The sequence below is a fragment of the Cervus elaphus genome, chromosome 31, assembly GCF_910594005.1.
Source record: "Cervus elaphus chromosome 31, mCerEla1.1, whole genome shotgun sequence".
NCBI classification, from domain to species: domain Eukaryota; kingdom Metazoa; phylum Chordata; class Mammalia; order Artiodactyla; family Cervidae; genus Cervus; species Cervus elaphus.
The window spans coordinates 50,455,795-50,471,871 of NC_057845.1; the positions used below are offsets into that span (position 1 = coordinate 50,455,795).

Here is a 16,077-nt window from a genome sequence, read left to right on the forward strand (position 1 = left end):
AGCTTGTCAATAAATTTTAAGTGATCATGACCCTGAGGCATGCATATCTTTTGTCCTAAAAACTGAATATTGGGCATATTCAGGAAAGTGGGTACTGAAGCATCAACCCAGGGTTGTTTCCTTTTTATTTCTCCAGCCAGTTGCCAGAGAAGCAATCACTGCTCTACTAAATCCGAATCACTTTTGGTGATCCACGATTATCATTATCTAAAGAGAGAGGGTTTTAGAGTAAGCTTCGTGGCAAAGAAGACCTTGAAGGAGGAGACCAAAAACCACATCTGAAAACTTTCAGCTAGTCTTTCAGCATTTACCGAGTGTACCACAGTGTACTACTAGATGCCTGGGCTGTAAGGATGAGCAAAACCTGGAACTTCTTTTGTGGAATCTTACAGGGTAGTGAGGTCCACGTCGCACGAGAGTCACCAGCGGCACATGCAGGGGACACATGCAGCGCAGCCTGACTCTGCTGGAGGCAAAGAGGTAAACTGAGATGCCTGGCGATCCCTTGGAGTGAAAAAAAGCAGTTTTTAGATTTAGACAGATGGTATAGAGAAAATAATGTAGTTGAAAAGCCCGAAACAGTTATCCAGAGGAACTCAGAAATAATATGCCATGAGCATGAAAGCATGATTTGCCTCAGGAATAGGATTGTGTGTAGTAGTTGAAGACAACATGTTGTTGGGCTCTGATACTTTCAGAGGTAAATGGTTTTCACTGTGCCTGTTTCAGGTCACCAATGAGAGCTGATTAAATTGATCACATTCCCCTACCCCCACACCCCCTGGATCAGTTCGGTTCAGTCCCCCAGTCGTGTCCGACTCTTCGCAACCCCATGGATCACAGCACGCCCGGCCTCCCTATCCATCACCAACTCCCGGAATCTAATCAGACTCATCTCCATCGAGTTGGTGATGCTATCCAACCATCTCATTCTCTGTCGTCCCCTTCTCCTCCTGCCTTCAGTCTTTCCCAGCATCAGGGTCTTTTCAAATGAGTCAGCTCTTCACATCAGGTGACCAAAGTATTGGAGTTTCAGCTTCAGCATCAGTCCTTCCAGTGAACACCCAGGACCGATCTCCTTTAGGATGGACTGCTTGGATCTCCTTGCAGTCCAAGGGACTCTCAAGAGTCTTCTCCAACACCACAGTTCAAAAGCATCCATTCTTCAGTGCTCAGCTTTCTTTATAGTCCAACTCTCACATCCCTACATGGCTACTGGAAAAACCATAGCCTTGAGGAGATGGACATTTGTTGGTAAAGTTATGTCTTTGCGTTTTAATATGCTGTCTAGGTTGGTCATAACTTTCCTTCCAAGGAGTAAGCGTCTTTTAATTTCATGGCTGCATTCACCATCTGCAGTGATTTTGGAGCCCAAAAAAATAAAGTCTGACACTGTTTCCATTGTTTCCCCATCTATTTGCCATGAAGTGATGGGACCGAATGCCATGATCTTAGTTTTTTTATTTTTGAGCCAAGAAAAATGCAAGAAAGAAAAATGGCTGTCTGAGGAGGCCTTGCAGATAGCTGTGAAAAGAGAAGCAAAAAGCAAAGGAGAAAAGGGAAGATATACCCATTTGAATGCAGAGTTCCAGAGAATAGCAAGGAGAGATAAGAATGCCTTCCTCAGTGATCAGTACAAAAAATAGAGGAAAACAATAGAATGGGAAAGACTAGCGATCTCTTTAAGGAAATTAGAGATACCAAGGGAACATTTCATGCACATATGAGCACAATAAAGGACAGAAATGGTGTGGACCTAACAGAAGCAGAAGATATTAAGAAGAGGTGGCAAGAATACACAGAAGAACTGCACAAAAAAGATCTTCATGACCCAATCACGATGGTGTGATCACTCACCTAGAGCCAGACATCCTGGAATGTGAAGTCAAAGTGGACCTTAGGAAGTGTCTAGAGAGGCCGCCAAGAGTGAACGGCAGTTCAGAGTGTGAGCCCCGAGTCAGGCTCCTGTGCCGCAGCGCGAGCTGTTTCACTTCCTAGATCTGTGACCCTAGGCAGCCTGCCTTACCTCCCTAGGACGGTCTTTCCTGATTCATAAAACAGGAGTGATTATAACACTATCCACTGTGCCGTAGAATCATTAGGAAAATTAGATGGATTAAGATGCATCCCATAATGGACTCAAACTATGTGAGTTGTTATTATTTAGTAAACTCAAGTTTGTTACTGGTGGGGTGCCAAAGATTGCTAATGTGCTGTCCTTCTTAATCCCCACAACAACCTTATTGGTGCTTGTTAGTACCTTTTACAGATGAGGAAATTGAGCTTTAGAAAAGTTAAATAACTTACCCGGGGTCTGGATTCAGCCTCTGATCTGTGCTATTCCAGGACACCTGCTCTTTGGACTAAAACCGTGATGTCCATGGGAGACAGAGGACAGAGCAGGACTGCCTGCCCCTATAGCTTCTCACTGCAGTTGGGACTTCACCAGCAGTTTCAGAGGGGCAAGTGCACGTACCAGGGAGCTTTGCGGAACTGTCCGTCTGCAGAATTGAGTTCTAGGTCTGGCTTTCATTTGTGATCTTGAGCAAATCACGTAAATACCTTTGAAGGTCAGTTCTTATAATCAGTAGCCAGGAAATAATAGTAAAATTGCTTAAAGGGTCAAGTGAAACTGTGACAATACTAACCACATAATAATTCATGGAACAGAATAAGTTGACCCTCTGGATGTTTTAAATAGAGCAGGTAATATCAGTTAAGTTTTTAAAACCTTATCTTCCCTTTGATGCTGTTTGAATTTTATTTGCAACTTTTCAAAGTGTGAGGCTTATTTTGTTCTTCTGGGAATGAACCTAGGGTTCTAGGGCGCTCAATGGACCAGTAGCTTAGGAACTGAAGTTCTGGACTGCCAAGCACCATAATAATAAAAACATTTAGGGAACATATAAGTAATAAAAGCAACATATTTCTGTGTATTGGTAGTTGGGAGGGTGATGGGTTTGGTAATAAAATGAATGAGGATCATATCTTAAAGATATGTTAGAAAGGAGATTGAGGTTTGTTACAATAGCAGATTGAGGTTTTGGATGGAACACATAGACTTATGTCTTTCTATGTATTACTCAGCCATCCAGCAATATCAGTGATCCAGAACTCATATGGCCCCTGGAAATAAATGTCACTAACTTCATGAATTTTATAGAAGACATCTATCTCTTACTTAAACCATTTTTATCAGTTTAAAAAAAACAGATCTAGTTAGCTTTTTTGACTGATTTCCACAGTTAGAATGAAGAGAGGAGCTTCATGCAAGCACTCATAGTGAGAACATATGTTTTCTTGGTGTGAAAATTTCAAGTAAAGCATGTTCACTTCTGTGAACTCATCTCTGTTTTGTGAGATAGTTTAAGAAAGTGAGATTAACTTATTTTTATAGGGGAGAAAGTTGGAGGTCACAGTGTTTTAGAACCTTGACTTAGGGGTTGGCATCTTATGATTCCTGGACCAGGAATTGAATCCACATCCCCTCACTTGCTGGCAGAAATGCAAAATGCCAAACAGGAAGAGCAGAAAAAGCCTTGGTTAAGGGCATTATATGAATTCTCTGCAGAGTTGGTGTTAATAATTATCTGGGAAACATTAATAAGTGGTTAAATCATGTTGGTGTAGTCTAAGAAGAGGTCCCGACTTCTTTTGAGAAGATTTTCATTTATAGCAGCTTTAAATTAGGAGACAGAACTGGTGTGGGACTTAACGAATATAACCACAGATAACTGGAAAATTTAGTTGTTCCAGGTGGCTTGTTTCCTGAGATTCTAGATTGCTGTTCTTTCTGTTTTATTTATTTATTTTTAAAGTCTGTAGTAATAGTTGGAAGGTGCTATGAGATGGAAGAAAGGTGCATAATTGTCATCAGTTGTAAATATTAACATTTCTTAATAAAATTAGCATAGCCTTTTAAAATATATTTACTTGAATCAAATACTATAGCTGTTTAGGGCTTCCCTGGTTAGCTCAGACAGTAAAGAATCTGCCTGCAATGCGGGAGACCCAGGTTCAATCCCTGGGTTGGGAAGATCCCCTGGAGAAGAGAATGGCTATCCACTCCAGTATTCTTGCCTGGGAAATCCCATGGACAGAGGAACCTGGTGGGCTCTAGTCCATGAGGTCACAAAGAGCTGGACACGACTGAGTGTCTAACACTTAAAACTTACCTCTATCCATTTGAAGCTACTCTCTAACAGTCAGATTTTAAAGTGTTTGTTTTTATCCTTGAGGTCTTTATTACTCTACCTTTCCCTCTAAATTTTATCCTTTCGTATTATTACATTAAAAAAATATATTTTTGATCACCCCGTCTTACTTCTGGTGACAGAATTTAACTTACTGTGATAATAAGACTTTAGGTAATTTTTAAACTTACTAGTTGTTATTAGTACATAGTTGATCGAAATAACTTGTGAATTACAAACTTTGATAAATAATATTAGAGATGAACGTTCTTTACTGGAAATTTATCACTACACTATTGGTGTTTTCTTCTGGTTAGTTCATTTGTCAGCATATGAATGTTATTAATTGCAGAAAGAGTTGAGCATACTGTTCATTCTTTCTAATATATACACTGTGAAGCGTTGTTTACACGGATCTGTTGATGAGGATTAGAGTATTAATATGGCAGAGTCACTCAGCTCTTTGAACTCCTCCTCAGTTATTTCAGAACCACCGTGCTCTGTCATTTAAAGTTGTCTAAGGGTTTCCCAGCTGACAGCCAAATTAGGCCCTCCTCCAATTTTCTTTCAAGCAGAAAACTGGCACACCCCACCTGAGTTGCAAGAGAAGAGTGATTAGGGTTTTCACTACCAGTATTTCTCATTGTCTCCTTAGGTCCTGCTCAGAGGTTCTTTCTTAGCGCGAGCAGGGCCACAGCGTGACGTGGCGATGAGCAGCTGTGTGCCTCGATTTTGTGGGGTGGGAGGAGGGCGACGGGAAAGGAGTGGGAGGGGCAGGTGATCCTGCTTTCCAGGGGCCTTCTCCGGCAGATCAAGGGCACTTAGAAGGGCTCATCTGGAAATTGATTTATCATCTATGTGTCTGCAGACCTTTCATACCCTTTAGAACGATAGGCACTTCTAGGAGTTGCCTATCCTAATTTGAAGACTGTTGTCCTAGTAACCAGTTATATTATGAGCTCTTAATTAAAAAAAATCTCCCCCTTGGTGTTTGTGTGTGTGCACGCACCCGTTGCATGAGCATTCTTTAAACTTAGAACACTGCTGACCAAGGTAAATAGTTTATGCTGTCTAGGATAATGTTAAAAGTCTTAATTGCTTCTAAGCATCTGTTTATAAATCAAGTTTATAAATTGTCCTTTACCGAACATGAATCTTCACAGTCCTCATTCTCTACAAATTCTCCAGGTCGGGATTAACAATCGAATTGCCTGTAACTTTTCCCCCTATACAACTTTTTGCTAATCCTACTCATATTTACTCACACGTTGGCAAAGCATATTTTAAATAGTTCAGTATAAGAAATTATGCGCAGTTTTGAGTAAATAAGAAACAAACGGTGACAGATTACTTTTTATCCTCGATTTGTTTCTTTTGCTTCTCAATTCATAAAATTACTACATGAGACTTCAGATGTAATTTATATTAACTCTTTCCCTTTACAGAAAATGAAACCAGAGAGACTAAACCAATTGTTCAAGGTCATTGAGGTGGTATTAGAATAGGAGAACCCGTGTCTCCTAATTCCCATTACTGTACCTTTTGCTACATCATACCTTCTGCTGCCTTTTGCAAAATTGCATTCCTTACCTCCATCCTATGTAATATTATTTCTCCTGGGGACTGATTAGCTTTTATTGACTCAGCATTTTTTTTTTTTTAAGACAGAGAGGCATTTACTTTTTCATTGAAGACTTTTCTCAAAACTAAAATACCCCTTATCCCCTGGCAAATATTTTCTGCTGCACAGTAGGATGCAACTAGGCGAGCCGGGGGCCCCACAGGCCCAGGGCAGGGTCACGGGGTTGTGGGGGGCAGGGAGCGCATGCTAACAGGTCAGAGTAGGGGTGGATTGGCAGAGCGGGGCTGGTGGGAGGTGGGAAGCTTACATCATTTCCCTGCAACTGGGCTCTGGCAAGGCCGTAAGGCCTCACTTTCCCCTGTGTAATAGTTTACCAGATTGCCAGAGATTCGTAAAAGAAAGAAAAGGTATGGCAGGGCCGATGCTCACCCTGCTCATAAATCTGTGCTATAAGATGAAACTGTCAATAAGTAACTAGAACTAGCCAGGACTGTCTGTGCTTCGCTCTCCCCCAGCTGAGTTCCTTTCTGCTCCGCCCCATCCCTGCTCTCTCTGCTGCTCAGATCAGCTTCCTGCTTCTCATGAAGGCTGTTCTCCTGTAAAGCTGGTCAGCTTTCACTGAAAGCATTATATTCATAAGTCTGAGTCAGGTTTTGTGGAAGTATTGTGGGTTTGGTTTTCTTTGGGGGATGGAGGAGGAGGGAAGAATTAAAAAAAAAAAGGAAGGGGCAGGCTGAAAAAGCAAAATCATCATGAATTTTGTTGTCACATCGTGCCGGTGTTATAAGCAGCTCTATAGACTGCCGCACTGAACATTTCTGTGAGAGGTATGTGCTTGAAAAATGCAAAGGTGACTCTGGGCTGGGGAGCACACTGTCCGCCCAGCAGCTGCTCAGATGGCGCTAAGGTCGTAATTCTTTCTAGCGTTTTGATGCAGAAAGGGCAGTCGTTACTTGGAACGTGGTACAGTTAGCCAGCTATTGGTAAAATGTTAACTGTCTGCTTGGTCCCCACACCAGGACTCCTGAGATTCTCCTTTAGCTCGAATCCAGCTATCCAAATCCACAGCATTATACCAGGCTCTTTTGGTGGTGGTTGTAAACAAGGGTGATGATCTTTCATACTTCTCTCATTATTTAGAAACCTGATGACAGAGATTAATGAGAAAGACTTGGAGTAGCCTAGACGAAGCTTCGGATTCATTTGGAGCATTGACAGATGGCAAAAGTAAAAGGAAATGGTTGGTGATTTACTTGTGACCTAAAGTGAAAGTTTTAAAGTTTAGAGGGTATGTTATATCTAAGTGGAAAAGCCTGGAGGGCTAAATTTAAAATTTAGACACATAACCCCACCCACTACAAGTGATTGCAAGACCAGTATTAAGACCAGAAGGCTCTGGATGTATCTTTTTCAAAGGAGGTTAGGAAATGTGTATAAATGCCTGTTTAGTGGTCTAAACAGTGGCATCTGTTAAGTGGTCAGAAGAATAGGATTAAGAATAAAAATATAACCAACACTGAAGGAAATGTGGAGGACTGTATATTGGTTACAAAAAATGCAGGCTATTATGTTATAAAATATTTTAGAAAAATATTTAAGGTAGGAAAAGAGAACATTTTATTATGTACATCGGATAAGCTACTTGTGACAGAATTCATTCAGACTACGAAGGAGGTCCTGCTTAATTTTAAGAATTACTGTGTCATGAAAGAAACTTGAATATTATTATTATTAGCTAATATTAATATTATTAGCTGATATTATTAGCTGATTTTAAATTTATTTTACAAAATTTTGGAATTAAATTGTTTAAATTTATCAACATAAAACATGCCAGTACTATTGTTCTTCTCCACAAAAATGGTAATGCTTAAATCACTGAAGACCGTTATTCATGAATAGAAAAGACTAGCTATTATAATGCAACCTAAATTCTTCTCCTTAAGAGACGGTGCCATTTAAACTTTATTTCTTCTCAAATATTTGCAAAGAGAGCTAATCTTCATGGTCATATGGGATGATGTCAGTAAGTTAAACCTAATACAGGCTTCTGAGAAGGAATTCCCTCTGTCCTCTCCCACACACAGACAGGTGGCCACCCCGGTATTCACCTTGCCCATTGTCAAGTGCAGCTTCACGTTAGAAACCCCTGGAGAGCTTTCAGAAGCTCCCCTTGCCCAGGCCCAACCCCAGGAATTCTGCTTTAATTGGCTGGGCGTGGGGCCTGGGCATTGATAGATTTGAAACAGGTCCCAGGTGTGCCCTAACGTGTAGCCTGAGTTGACAACAGCTGCATTACCTGACTGTCCCCGCCGCTGGAGCAGCCCGTTCTGTGTTGGGTGCTGTTTGTATGACGCTGGGTCTGCTCTGCTGTGTGTTCGGTTAGGTCTGAACCTTGTAGCAGCTCATCAGATATTTAATCTCTCTTCCCCAAGGCTTAGCTTTTCCAAGAGAACTAGTCTTAGTTTTTCCGTCTCGGGGGGCTTTTCTCCTAGGCCCTTGCCATTCAGGCTACTCCCTGTGATGGAATTGCGTTTGTTTTGTGAGGATCACTCTTGCATAGGGTGTCCTGGGGACAGAGCCCACCATTCTAGACGTGCGGTGCCCCGCTCAGGATGCAGAGAATACGGTAAAGCGGTACCTCTCTTGTTCTGGACATCACACTTCTGTTGTTGGTGGCTAAGCTCATGTTAGTGCTTTTGGCAGTCATAACGCGCTGTTGACTCACGTTGACCTCGAAGTCAGCTCAAGCTTCTTCTTCACATGAACTGTACTTAAGTCAGGCCTCTTCTCCTCTATGCGTAATACATTTTTTTTTTTTTAATTCCACTCTAGTACCAGGGTTTACATTTATACTTTGGAAACCTAAGAAGGAAACCCAATGAATCAGTTCTTCATACAGGGAAAGGGGTATATTCGAACTGGATGCCAGAAGTATATTCTATGCATATAGCAGCGATTTTAAAGAGTGATTTAGGCCATTCATTTGAATCCACAGTTAAATTTAATCTTAATTCAGTCCATCTTCCCATCATTTCTTCTGATTCATCACTCGGTGTTTGCTGTTCAAAGTTAGGATCCCATTTGACTGTGCAGCCTGTCTTAATGTTTGTATTCAACACTTGGTCAAATGCCTTTCCAAAATCAAAATACATGGGGGCATTCTCCTGAACCATTTGTGTGTATCTTTGTTTAAAAGAAAATGTGTTGAATGTGTCACGGCTTTCCTGTTTAATGACAGAAATGGAAGAAAATATTTTGCAGATGAGCAGGTGACTTGTCCAGGATCCCAGTTTGCCGCATTCAAGGCTGGAACCCAGACTCAGCTCTGCTGGTGGTGACTCCGGTGCTCCGGATCAGACCCCAAGAGCTGACGCCGCTTGTCAGGATAAGAATTCAGAGAAAATGGAAAGGAAATAAAGCCTCCATGGACGCTTCACTGTCTCTTTTGGGATATTTAATATTTAATCCCATAACGTATAGGCCAGTCAACTCTTGCTTTGTTATTCCTTTAGTGTTCTGCCCAAAGCAATAAAAGGAGGAATAAAGTGACTAGCCAGCATTCTAAATGAACTGCAGAGAATAGTATTCTCAGGAGTCTGGGCATCCTAACTCCCCTTGGAAAGTTTTTTCACAACCCATATTTATACACAGTGGATTGTGGTAGAGTAATGTCACGTTGTTCATACTGCATTACAGCGTGGGGAATATTAAATGAAAGGCATATGTAGCTTGACTTTTAATTTTGCAGTTGAAGAAACAGACCCAGACACCAAACACTAGCCAGAGTGCTTAGCAGTGTATTTAGTACATAGTATGTACTTAGTAAATACCCAGATATGGCTCAGCTTTCTTCAGTGTTGTTTTCTTCTCCACGTAGGAATTGGATTTTTCCCTTTCGTCTCCCCAGCTTTGCCCTCGGGCATTTATTTCCTTAAAACTGTTGAAATGGAACAGATTTTTCAAGAATACCTATTACTTTAGAAAAGCTCCAGTGATGGAGTAAAAAGCTCGGATAACCAGGTTTATTTTTCGTGGTTTTTGACTTTTAGGAAAATAAGCTCCTTTCCTCCCCCTTGAAAAATTGATTTTAAAAAATTGAGTTTTTTTTTAAAAAGAGAGGAGCTCTCAAGGAATGAATAGCCTAGGGCCAGTCTGTATACATTTAGCCTGAATGTGCACATCTTGATTAGGATCCAATGAAAACTGATGCTCACAAGGCTGACCCTACCGTATGATAAGACCTATGCGGTCAGCAGTGATTTAATTATGTTCACTATATTGTACTTCCTAAAGCAAGAAAGTATTCCTTAATACATCTTAGGAAGGTTTGCAATAGCAGTAGTTGAAACAAAAAGGCCTCATAAGTAAATTTAGTCAATCAGACCAACCTGCCCCTCCAGCCTTTCGGTAATTATAGGTTTGATTGTATGTCCTCCTTCACAGTTTGGAAACACCCAGCTTTATTCACCTGAGGCTGGCAAAAGAGGAGCAGTAAAACCCCGGATGGAGGAGGAAATGGCAACCTACTCCGGTGTTCTTGCCTGGAGAATCCCACGGACAGAGGAGCCTGGCAGGCTGCGGTCCACAGGGTCGCAGGAGTCGGACACGACTTAGCAACTGAACCACCACCTCTGAACCCCTTGGGAAGCTGCACTTTTGGAGCATCCCTGGCTTCCTTTGCAAACCTACTCAGTAGTCCCAAGTTCCTATTTTGTAGGCATATTTTACATCAATTAATAGTGGTTGTGTTTTTACATGGCTATTCTTATCTCATAGTCTGAAATCCATTCTCATGACCCATTCTTTATTTTTATGCTTCATAATGCTGCTTGTAACTAGGTTTTTTAAGAGGAGATGAGGATGTAAATGTGTAAAGAACTATGAACCAGTATATATGAACTATACAGAAGCACAGTTGAAAACTGTAATATGACAAATAGATGAAGGTATGATTACTAGAGGAATTAGTTAATTTCTTGAGTAGTACTCAATTCAAAGTGTCCATGTGTAGTTTTATATCAACATGGGATATTGAAAAAAAAAAACATGAAATTGGGAAATAGAGATTCAATACTTCCTGTTGTAGAATTTTAAAACGTAAAGATCTAAACCCTAACCTTTCTAAATTACTATTCAGAAAGAGCTTATAGACATATATTTTCTAAAGCTTCATAAAAATTTCTTTTTACATGGCATATCCCAATGGTTATTTTGCTAAGTTTTTTCCTTTATTGTTGATTTTATCATTATTAAGAGACCAAAGTCAAGCTTAGCAAATTTTAGAAAGAAATTTAAACTTTAGGTTCAAATTGTAGGTATTTATTTACAAAACATGTGTGGCTTTTTACACAGCAAACTTAACTGCTGAGTGTGTGTGTGTGTGTGTGTGTCTGTGTGTGAAGTTGTCCTTAAAGCCCATAAAAAGGCAAAGAAGAATTGCAAGAAAATAGTGCATTGGTTGCTGAATTACTCATAATGAATAAGTCTGTCTTGGTCTCTTCAGGTTGTTGTAACAAAATACCACAGACCAGGTGGCTTATAAGTAAAAAACATTTATTTCTCATAGTCCTGGAGTTTGGCAGTCCAGAATGAGGGTGCCAGCGTGGCCAGATGAAGGCCCTCCTCTGGACTGCCGGCTTCTCGTATCCTCCCATGACAGAATGGCCAGTTGTGCATGCATGCTCAGTTGCTTCAGTCATTTCTGACTCTTTGCAGCCCTATGGACTGTAGCCCGCTAGGCTCCTCTGCCCACGGGATTCTCCAGGCAAGAATACTGGAGTGGGTTGCCATGCCCTCCTCCAGGGATTGAACCTGCATCTCCTACATCTCCTGCATTGCAGGTGAATTCTTAGCCACTGAGCCACCTAGGAAGCCCCAAATGGCCAATTAAAGGGCACTAATTCTATTCATGAGGACTCAAGCCTCATGACTTGTTACCTTCCAAAGGCCCCACCTCCTAATAGTATCACGTTGGGTATTAGGATTTCAGCACATCTATTTGGGGTGGGGGAAAACACCAACATTTAGACCACAGCATTCTACTGCTGCCTCCCCAAAATTCATGAATTTCTTACATGCAGAATGCATTCATACCATCCCAGTAGCCCCAGCATCTTCACTGGTTCCAGCACTGACTCAACAATCTAAATTCCAAAGTCTCATCTAAATATGATCTACGTCAAGTATGAGTGAGATTCAAGGAGTGAGTCATCTGGGGCAAATTCACCTTTAGTTGTGAGCCTGTGAAATCAAACAAACTATGTGCTTCACCAGCAGTGGTGGGATGGGCAGAGAGTTAAACACTCCCACTCTAAGAGGGAGCAATAGGAAAGAAAACCGTAAGCAAGTCAGAACCCAACAGGGCAAACAGCCTTAAATCTTGTCTCAAGAATAATCTTACACTTGATGCTCTGCTTGCCAGGCCCACTTAACATGGGCCCTCTTACTGGACACGCGAGAGCCTCCCTGCCTCCGTAGCTTTGCTGAGCGCATCCCCGCAGCATCCCTCTCAGGCAGGAATAGTCCCTGTGGCTCTGCTGGTTTAGAGTCGAGGGAACTTGCATCCCTTCCCCACCGCTTTGCTGAGTGTTGCTCCCGTGGAGGTCTCTGTGTTGGCCTTCTTTGCTTGCCCTCTGCTTGGGTCTTGTGCCTGTAGCTCCAAATAAAGGCTCCATTCTTGGAGATCTTGATGAAGATAGCTGCTTCCCAACAGCTCTGCTGGGGAGGGGTCTGGCTCCCATGGCTTTGGCTGGGAGTCTTCTGACTTGTTGAAACCTAGGTGATGCCCTTCCCGCTTTTGAAACTGGTGATCTGTGAATCACCTTGTCTGTTTAAAAAAGCATGAATTTACTTTTGGCGGGCGGGGTCTTTCTTGCTGCACACAAGCTTTCTCTAGTTTCAGAGAGCTGGGGGCTACTTCCGAGCCGTGGTGCGTGGGCTTCTCATTGCGGTGGGGGAGCAGAGGCTCTAGGTGCACGGACTTCAGTAGTTGCGGCCCAGGGTCATTAGTTGTAGTTCAGGGTTCCTAGAGCTCAGACTTGGTAGTTGTGGCACACGGGCTTAATTGCTCTCTAATATGTAGAATCTTCCCGGACCCGGGAGTGAACCCGTGTCTCCTGCATTGGCAGGTGGAGACACTGCCGATGTCTGCCCACTGCTCCACTAGGGAAGTCCTTATCTTGTCTTAAGTATCACACGTTTGAAGCAGAACAGTGCTATGGAATTTCAAGAAGTCTGACAACCAGTCTTTATTTGTTCCTGTCTCTTTCCCCTTGGATTCCAGTTGCAGTTGCTGAGGTGGCTGATTCAGTCTCCGGTTCACACACATACTCATCTTCTCATCAAAAACTTTCTTGGCCCCACCGTTAGTGGTCTCTCAAACATGCTTGCTCGTGTTTTGTACAAAGAATAAGCTGCGAGTTTTCCAAATTTTAAATTTCTGCTTCTTTTTTGATTACAAATTCTGTCTTTGTCATTCTTTCTTCTTCATGTTTTACTGTAATATTCCAGGGAGCATTTTGCTTAGAACAAAATTTCAGCCAAATAGCCAGTTTTTTGTTGGATATGTCTATCTTCCACAGGATAGAACCACAAGTTCTGTCTTCCATAAAACACTCACACATGAGCACAATTTAGCCACGTTCTTTTCCACTTTTTAAGAAGGATTGCCTTGCCTTCAGTTTCCAATAACAGGCTCCTCATTTCCATTCGAGATCTCATCAGAATGGCCTTTACTGTCCCATCTTTCCACCAGCATTCTGTTCAAGGCCACTTCGGAATTCTCTAGAAGATTGAGGCTTTCTCTGCGGCTCTTCTCTTCTTCTGAGCCCTCACCTGGATAGCTTTTAATGGTCTGTTCACTGTCATGTAGGCTTTTTCTAGCCTGCACTTCAAAACTCTTCCAGCCTCTACCTATTACTCTCCATTCCAAAGCCACTCCACATTTTAGGTATTGGTTATAGCAGTACCACGCTGTCAGTACCAGTTTTCCATCTTAGTCAGTTCAGGGTACTATGACAGAATATCACAGACTGAGTGGCTTATAAACAACAAACATTTATTTCTCACAGTTCTGCAGACCAGAAATCTGAGATCACAGTCATAGTTTGACTATGAATGACAAAGCTTCTTACTAAAAGCATTATTATTACTGTATTTCATATTTAGAAAGGTCCAAAGAAAATGAATGTAAAAGTGTATCTAGGTCTAAAAGTGTATCTGTATCTAGGTCTAAATTAAATAATCCACCAAAGCAAATATATATGACTTGTGTATTGAAATGTGTTATTTATACCTTTGATATTATCTTTGCATAAATCTTAGAATTATTTGATTTTTAAAAATATTGAAACCCTTTAATTAGATTTATTTCAAGTTGTATAGGTATCTCTTTCATTATTCAATAAGGGACCTATCCTTATCTGAAGATTCAGGAAAACCCATCTTGGAAGAAGTAATGGATAAGACCCGATGAATAGATAATTAGGTAGACTGGGCTGGGGGTGGTGGGAGGAAATGCAGTGGGCCTGAGGTGAGAAAGAGCAGGATGTCTAGGAGAAACTAGAAGAATATTATAACTGGATTTTAGAAAAGAGCAAAAAAGGTAGAATCATTCAGGTGGAAATTAGGATATGCGAGATTTTTGTGTGCTTTGAGATTATATCCCAAGCCCAGTGTGTAAAATGGAAAGGTTTTCAGCTAGAGAGTGAGCCGTTCATATTTACTTTTTGTCCAGATCGGTTTGGTTGCTGCAGAAGGGGTGCTTTTGAGAGAGGCACAGGCAGGGATGCCAAAGTCTTTAGTCAAGGGATCAGTGGCTTAGTAGTAGTTTAGACCAGGTGGAGCAGTGAAGATGAGAAGTGGACTGATTTTGTGTTGTGTTTGGGAACTTGAATTAGCAGTGCTTTATGATTGAGTGGATGTGTGAGAGTGAGACAGAGGAAACCACATGGTAACAGTAGCTTCCGGTGCATTGCATGATACAGTGACAGCTACTGAAACAGGGGCAGCCCCAAGGGAAGCAGGTCTCTTGGCCGGACTTCAGAGGAGACGAATTGGCTTGAAATACAAATGTGGCAGTCATTGGCATAAGGTAATTGCCTCCAGAATGAGTGATGTTGGCCAAGGAGGAGTGTAGAGTGAGGGTAGAAGCTGGCTTGGTAACCCTCGTCCAAGGCCTTGCAAGGAGACCCATCACCGAAGGATTGAGAACATGAAGTACATACTGCTCACCTGCTTTTTATTTGTTATTGCTATATAGTTTTTTTAAGTAAACTTATTTCAAGATAATTGTCGATTCATGTGCAGTTATTGGAAATTATATCAGGAGATCCCATGTACGTTTTATTCATGTTCCCCTAGTGATAACATCTTGCAAAACTGATAAAATATCACAGCCAGAGTATCAACATATATACAGCCAACATGTAGAACATTTCCGTCTCCTCAAGGATCTCTGTGTTGCTTTTTGTATTGTCACATCCACTTTCCTCTTGCTCCCTCCCCTTCTATAATTGCTCGCAATTGCTAATCTGCTCCCCATTTGTCTAATTTTGTTACTTTAGCATGTTTATAGAAATAAAGTCATATAGTAAGTAGTCTTTTGAGATTGACTTTTTCATTCAGCATAATTCTCTGGAGATAAATGCAAGTTGTGAGTGCATCAGTACAGTTGACTCTTTAACAATATGGGTTTGAACTGCACAGGTCCACTAAAACATGGAATTCTTTTCCAGTAAATATGTTTCGCAGTATTACATGATCTGTGGTTGGTTGAAACCATGAAGGGTTGACTGTAAAGTTACACACAATTTTTAATTGTTCTTGGGAGAAGAGGGGTGAGCATCCCCTAACCCCTGCATTGTTTAAGGGTAAATTTCATCTGTTTATTAATTGGAATTTTTGCTTTTTTTACTGCTGTGTTCTGGGAGTTCTTTATATATTCCAGTTAATAGTTGTCAAATATGTGGTTGGCGTGTATTTCATCCCTGTCTGTACCTTATATTTTCATCTTCTTTGTAGAGTATTTGGCAGAGCAAAAGTTTTGAAGTTTGTTGGGATTCATTTGATCAGTTTTTCCTTTTATGGACTGTGTTTCTGTTGTCAAGTCCAGGAACTGTTCACCTAGCCCCTGTATTCTGAAGCCTTTCTAATTTTCTTCTCTGAGAGCTTCATGGTTTTGGGTTTTACTTTTAAGTTCATGAGTCATTGTGAGTTAATTTTTGTGTGAAGTGTGTTTCTTGGGTTGAGGTCCTTTCTTTGCTCTGGGTGCCCAGTTGCTCCAGCACCGTTGGTTTAGAA

The 16,077-nt window shown here is 41.3% G+C and overlaps 1 protein-coding gene across 11 annotated transcripts in view; it reads left to right on the forward strand.

The window, feature by feature from the left end:
* Nucleotides 1-16,077, forward strand: part of BBX (BBX high mobility group box domain containing) — a 288,912-nt gene that overhangs the window by 72,250 nt on the left and 200,585 nt on the right. Inside the window, exon 1 of one of the 11 annotated variants that reach the window (XM_043892968.1) lies at nt 6,354-6,602. The exons of the other annotated variants lie outside the window; for them this stretch is intronic. The gene's annotated coding sequence lies outside the window, so the exon portion shown is untranslated. Of the gene's footprint in view, nt 1-6,353; nt 6,603-16,077 lie in introns of those variants that run through there. 11 annotated transcript variants of the gene reach the window in all.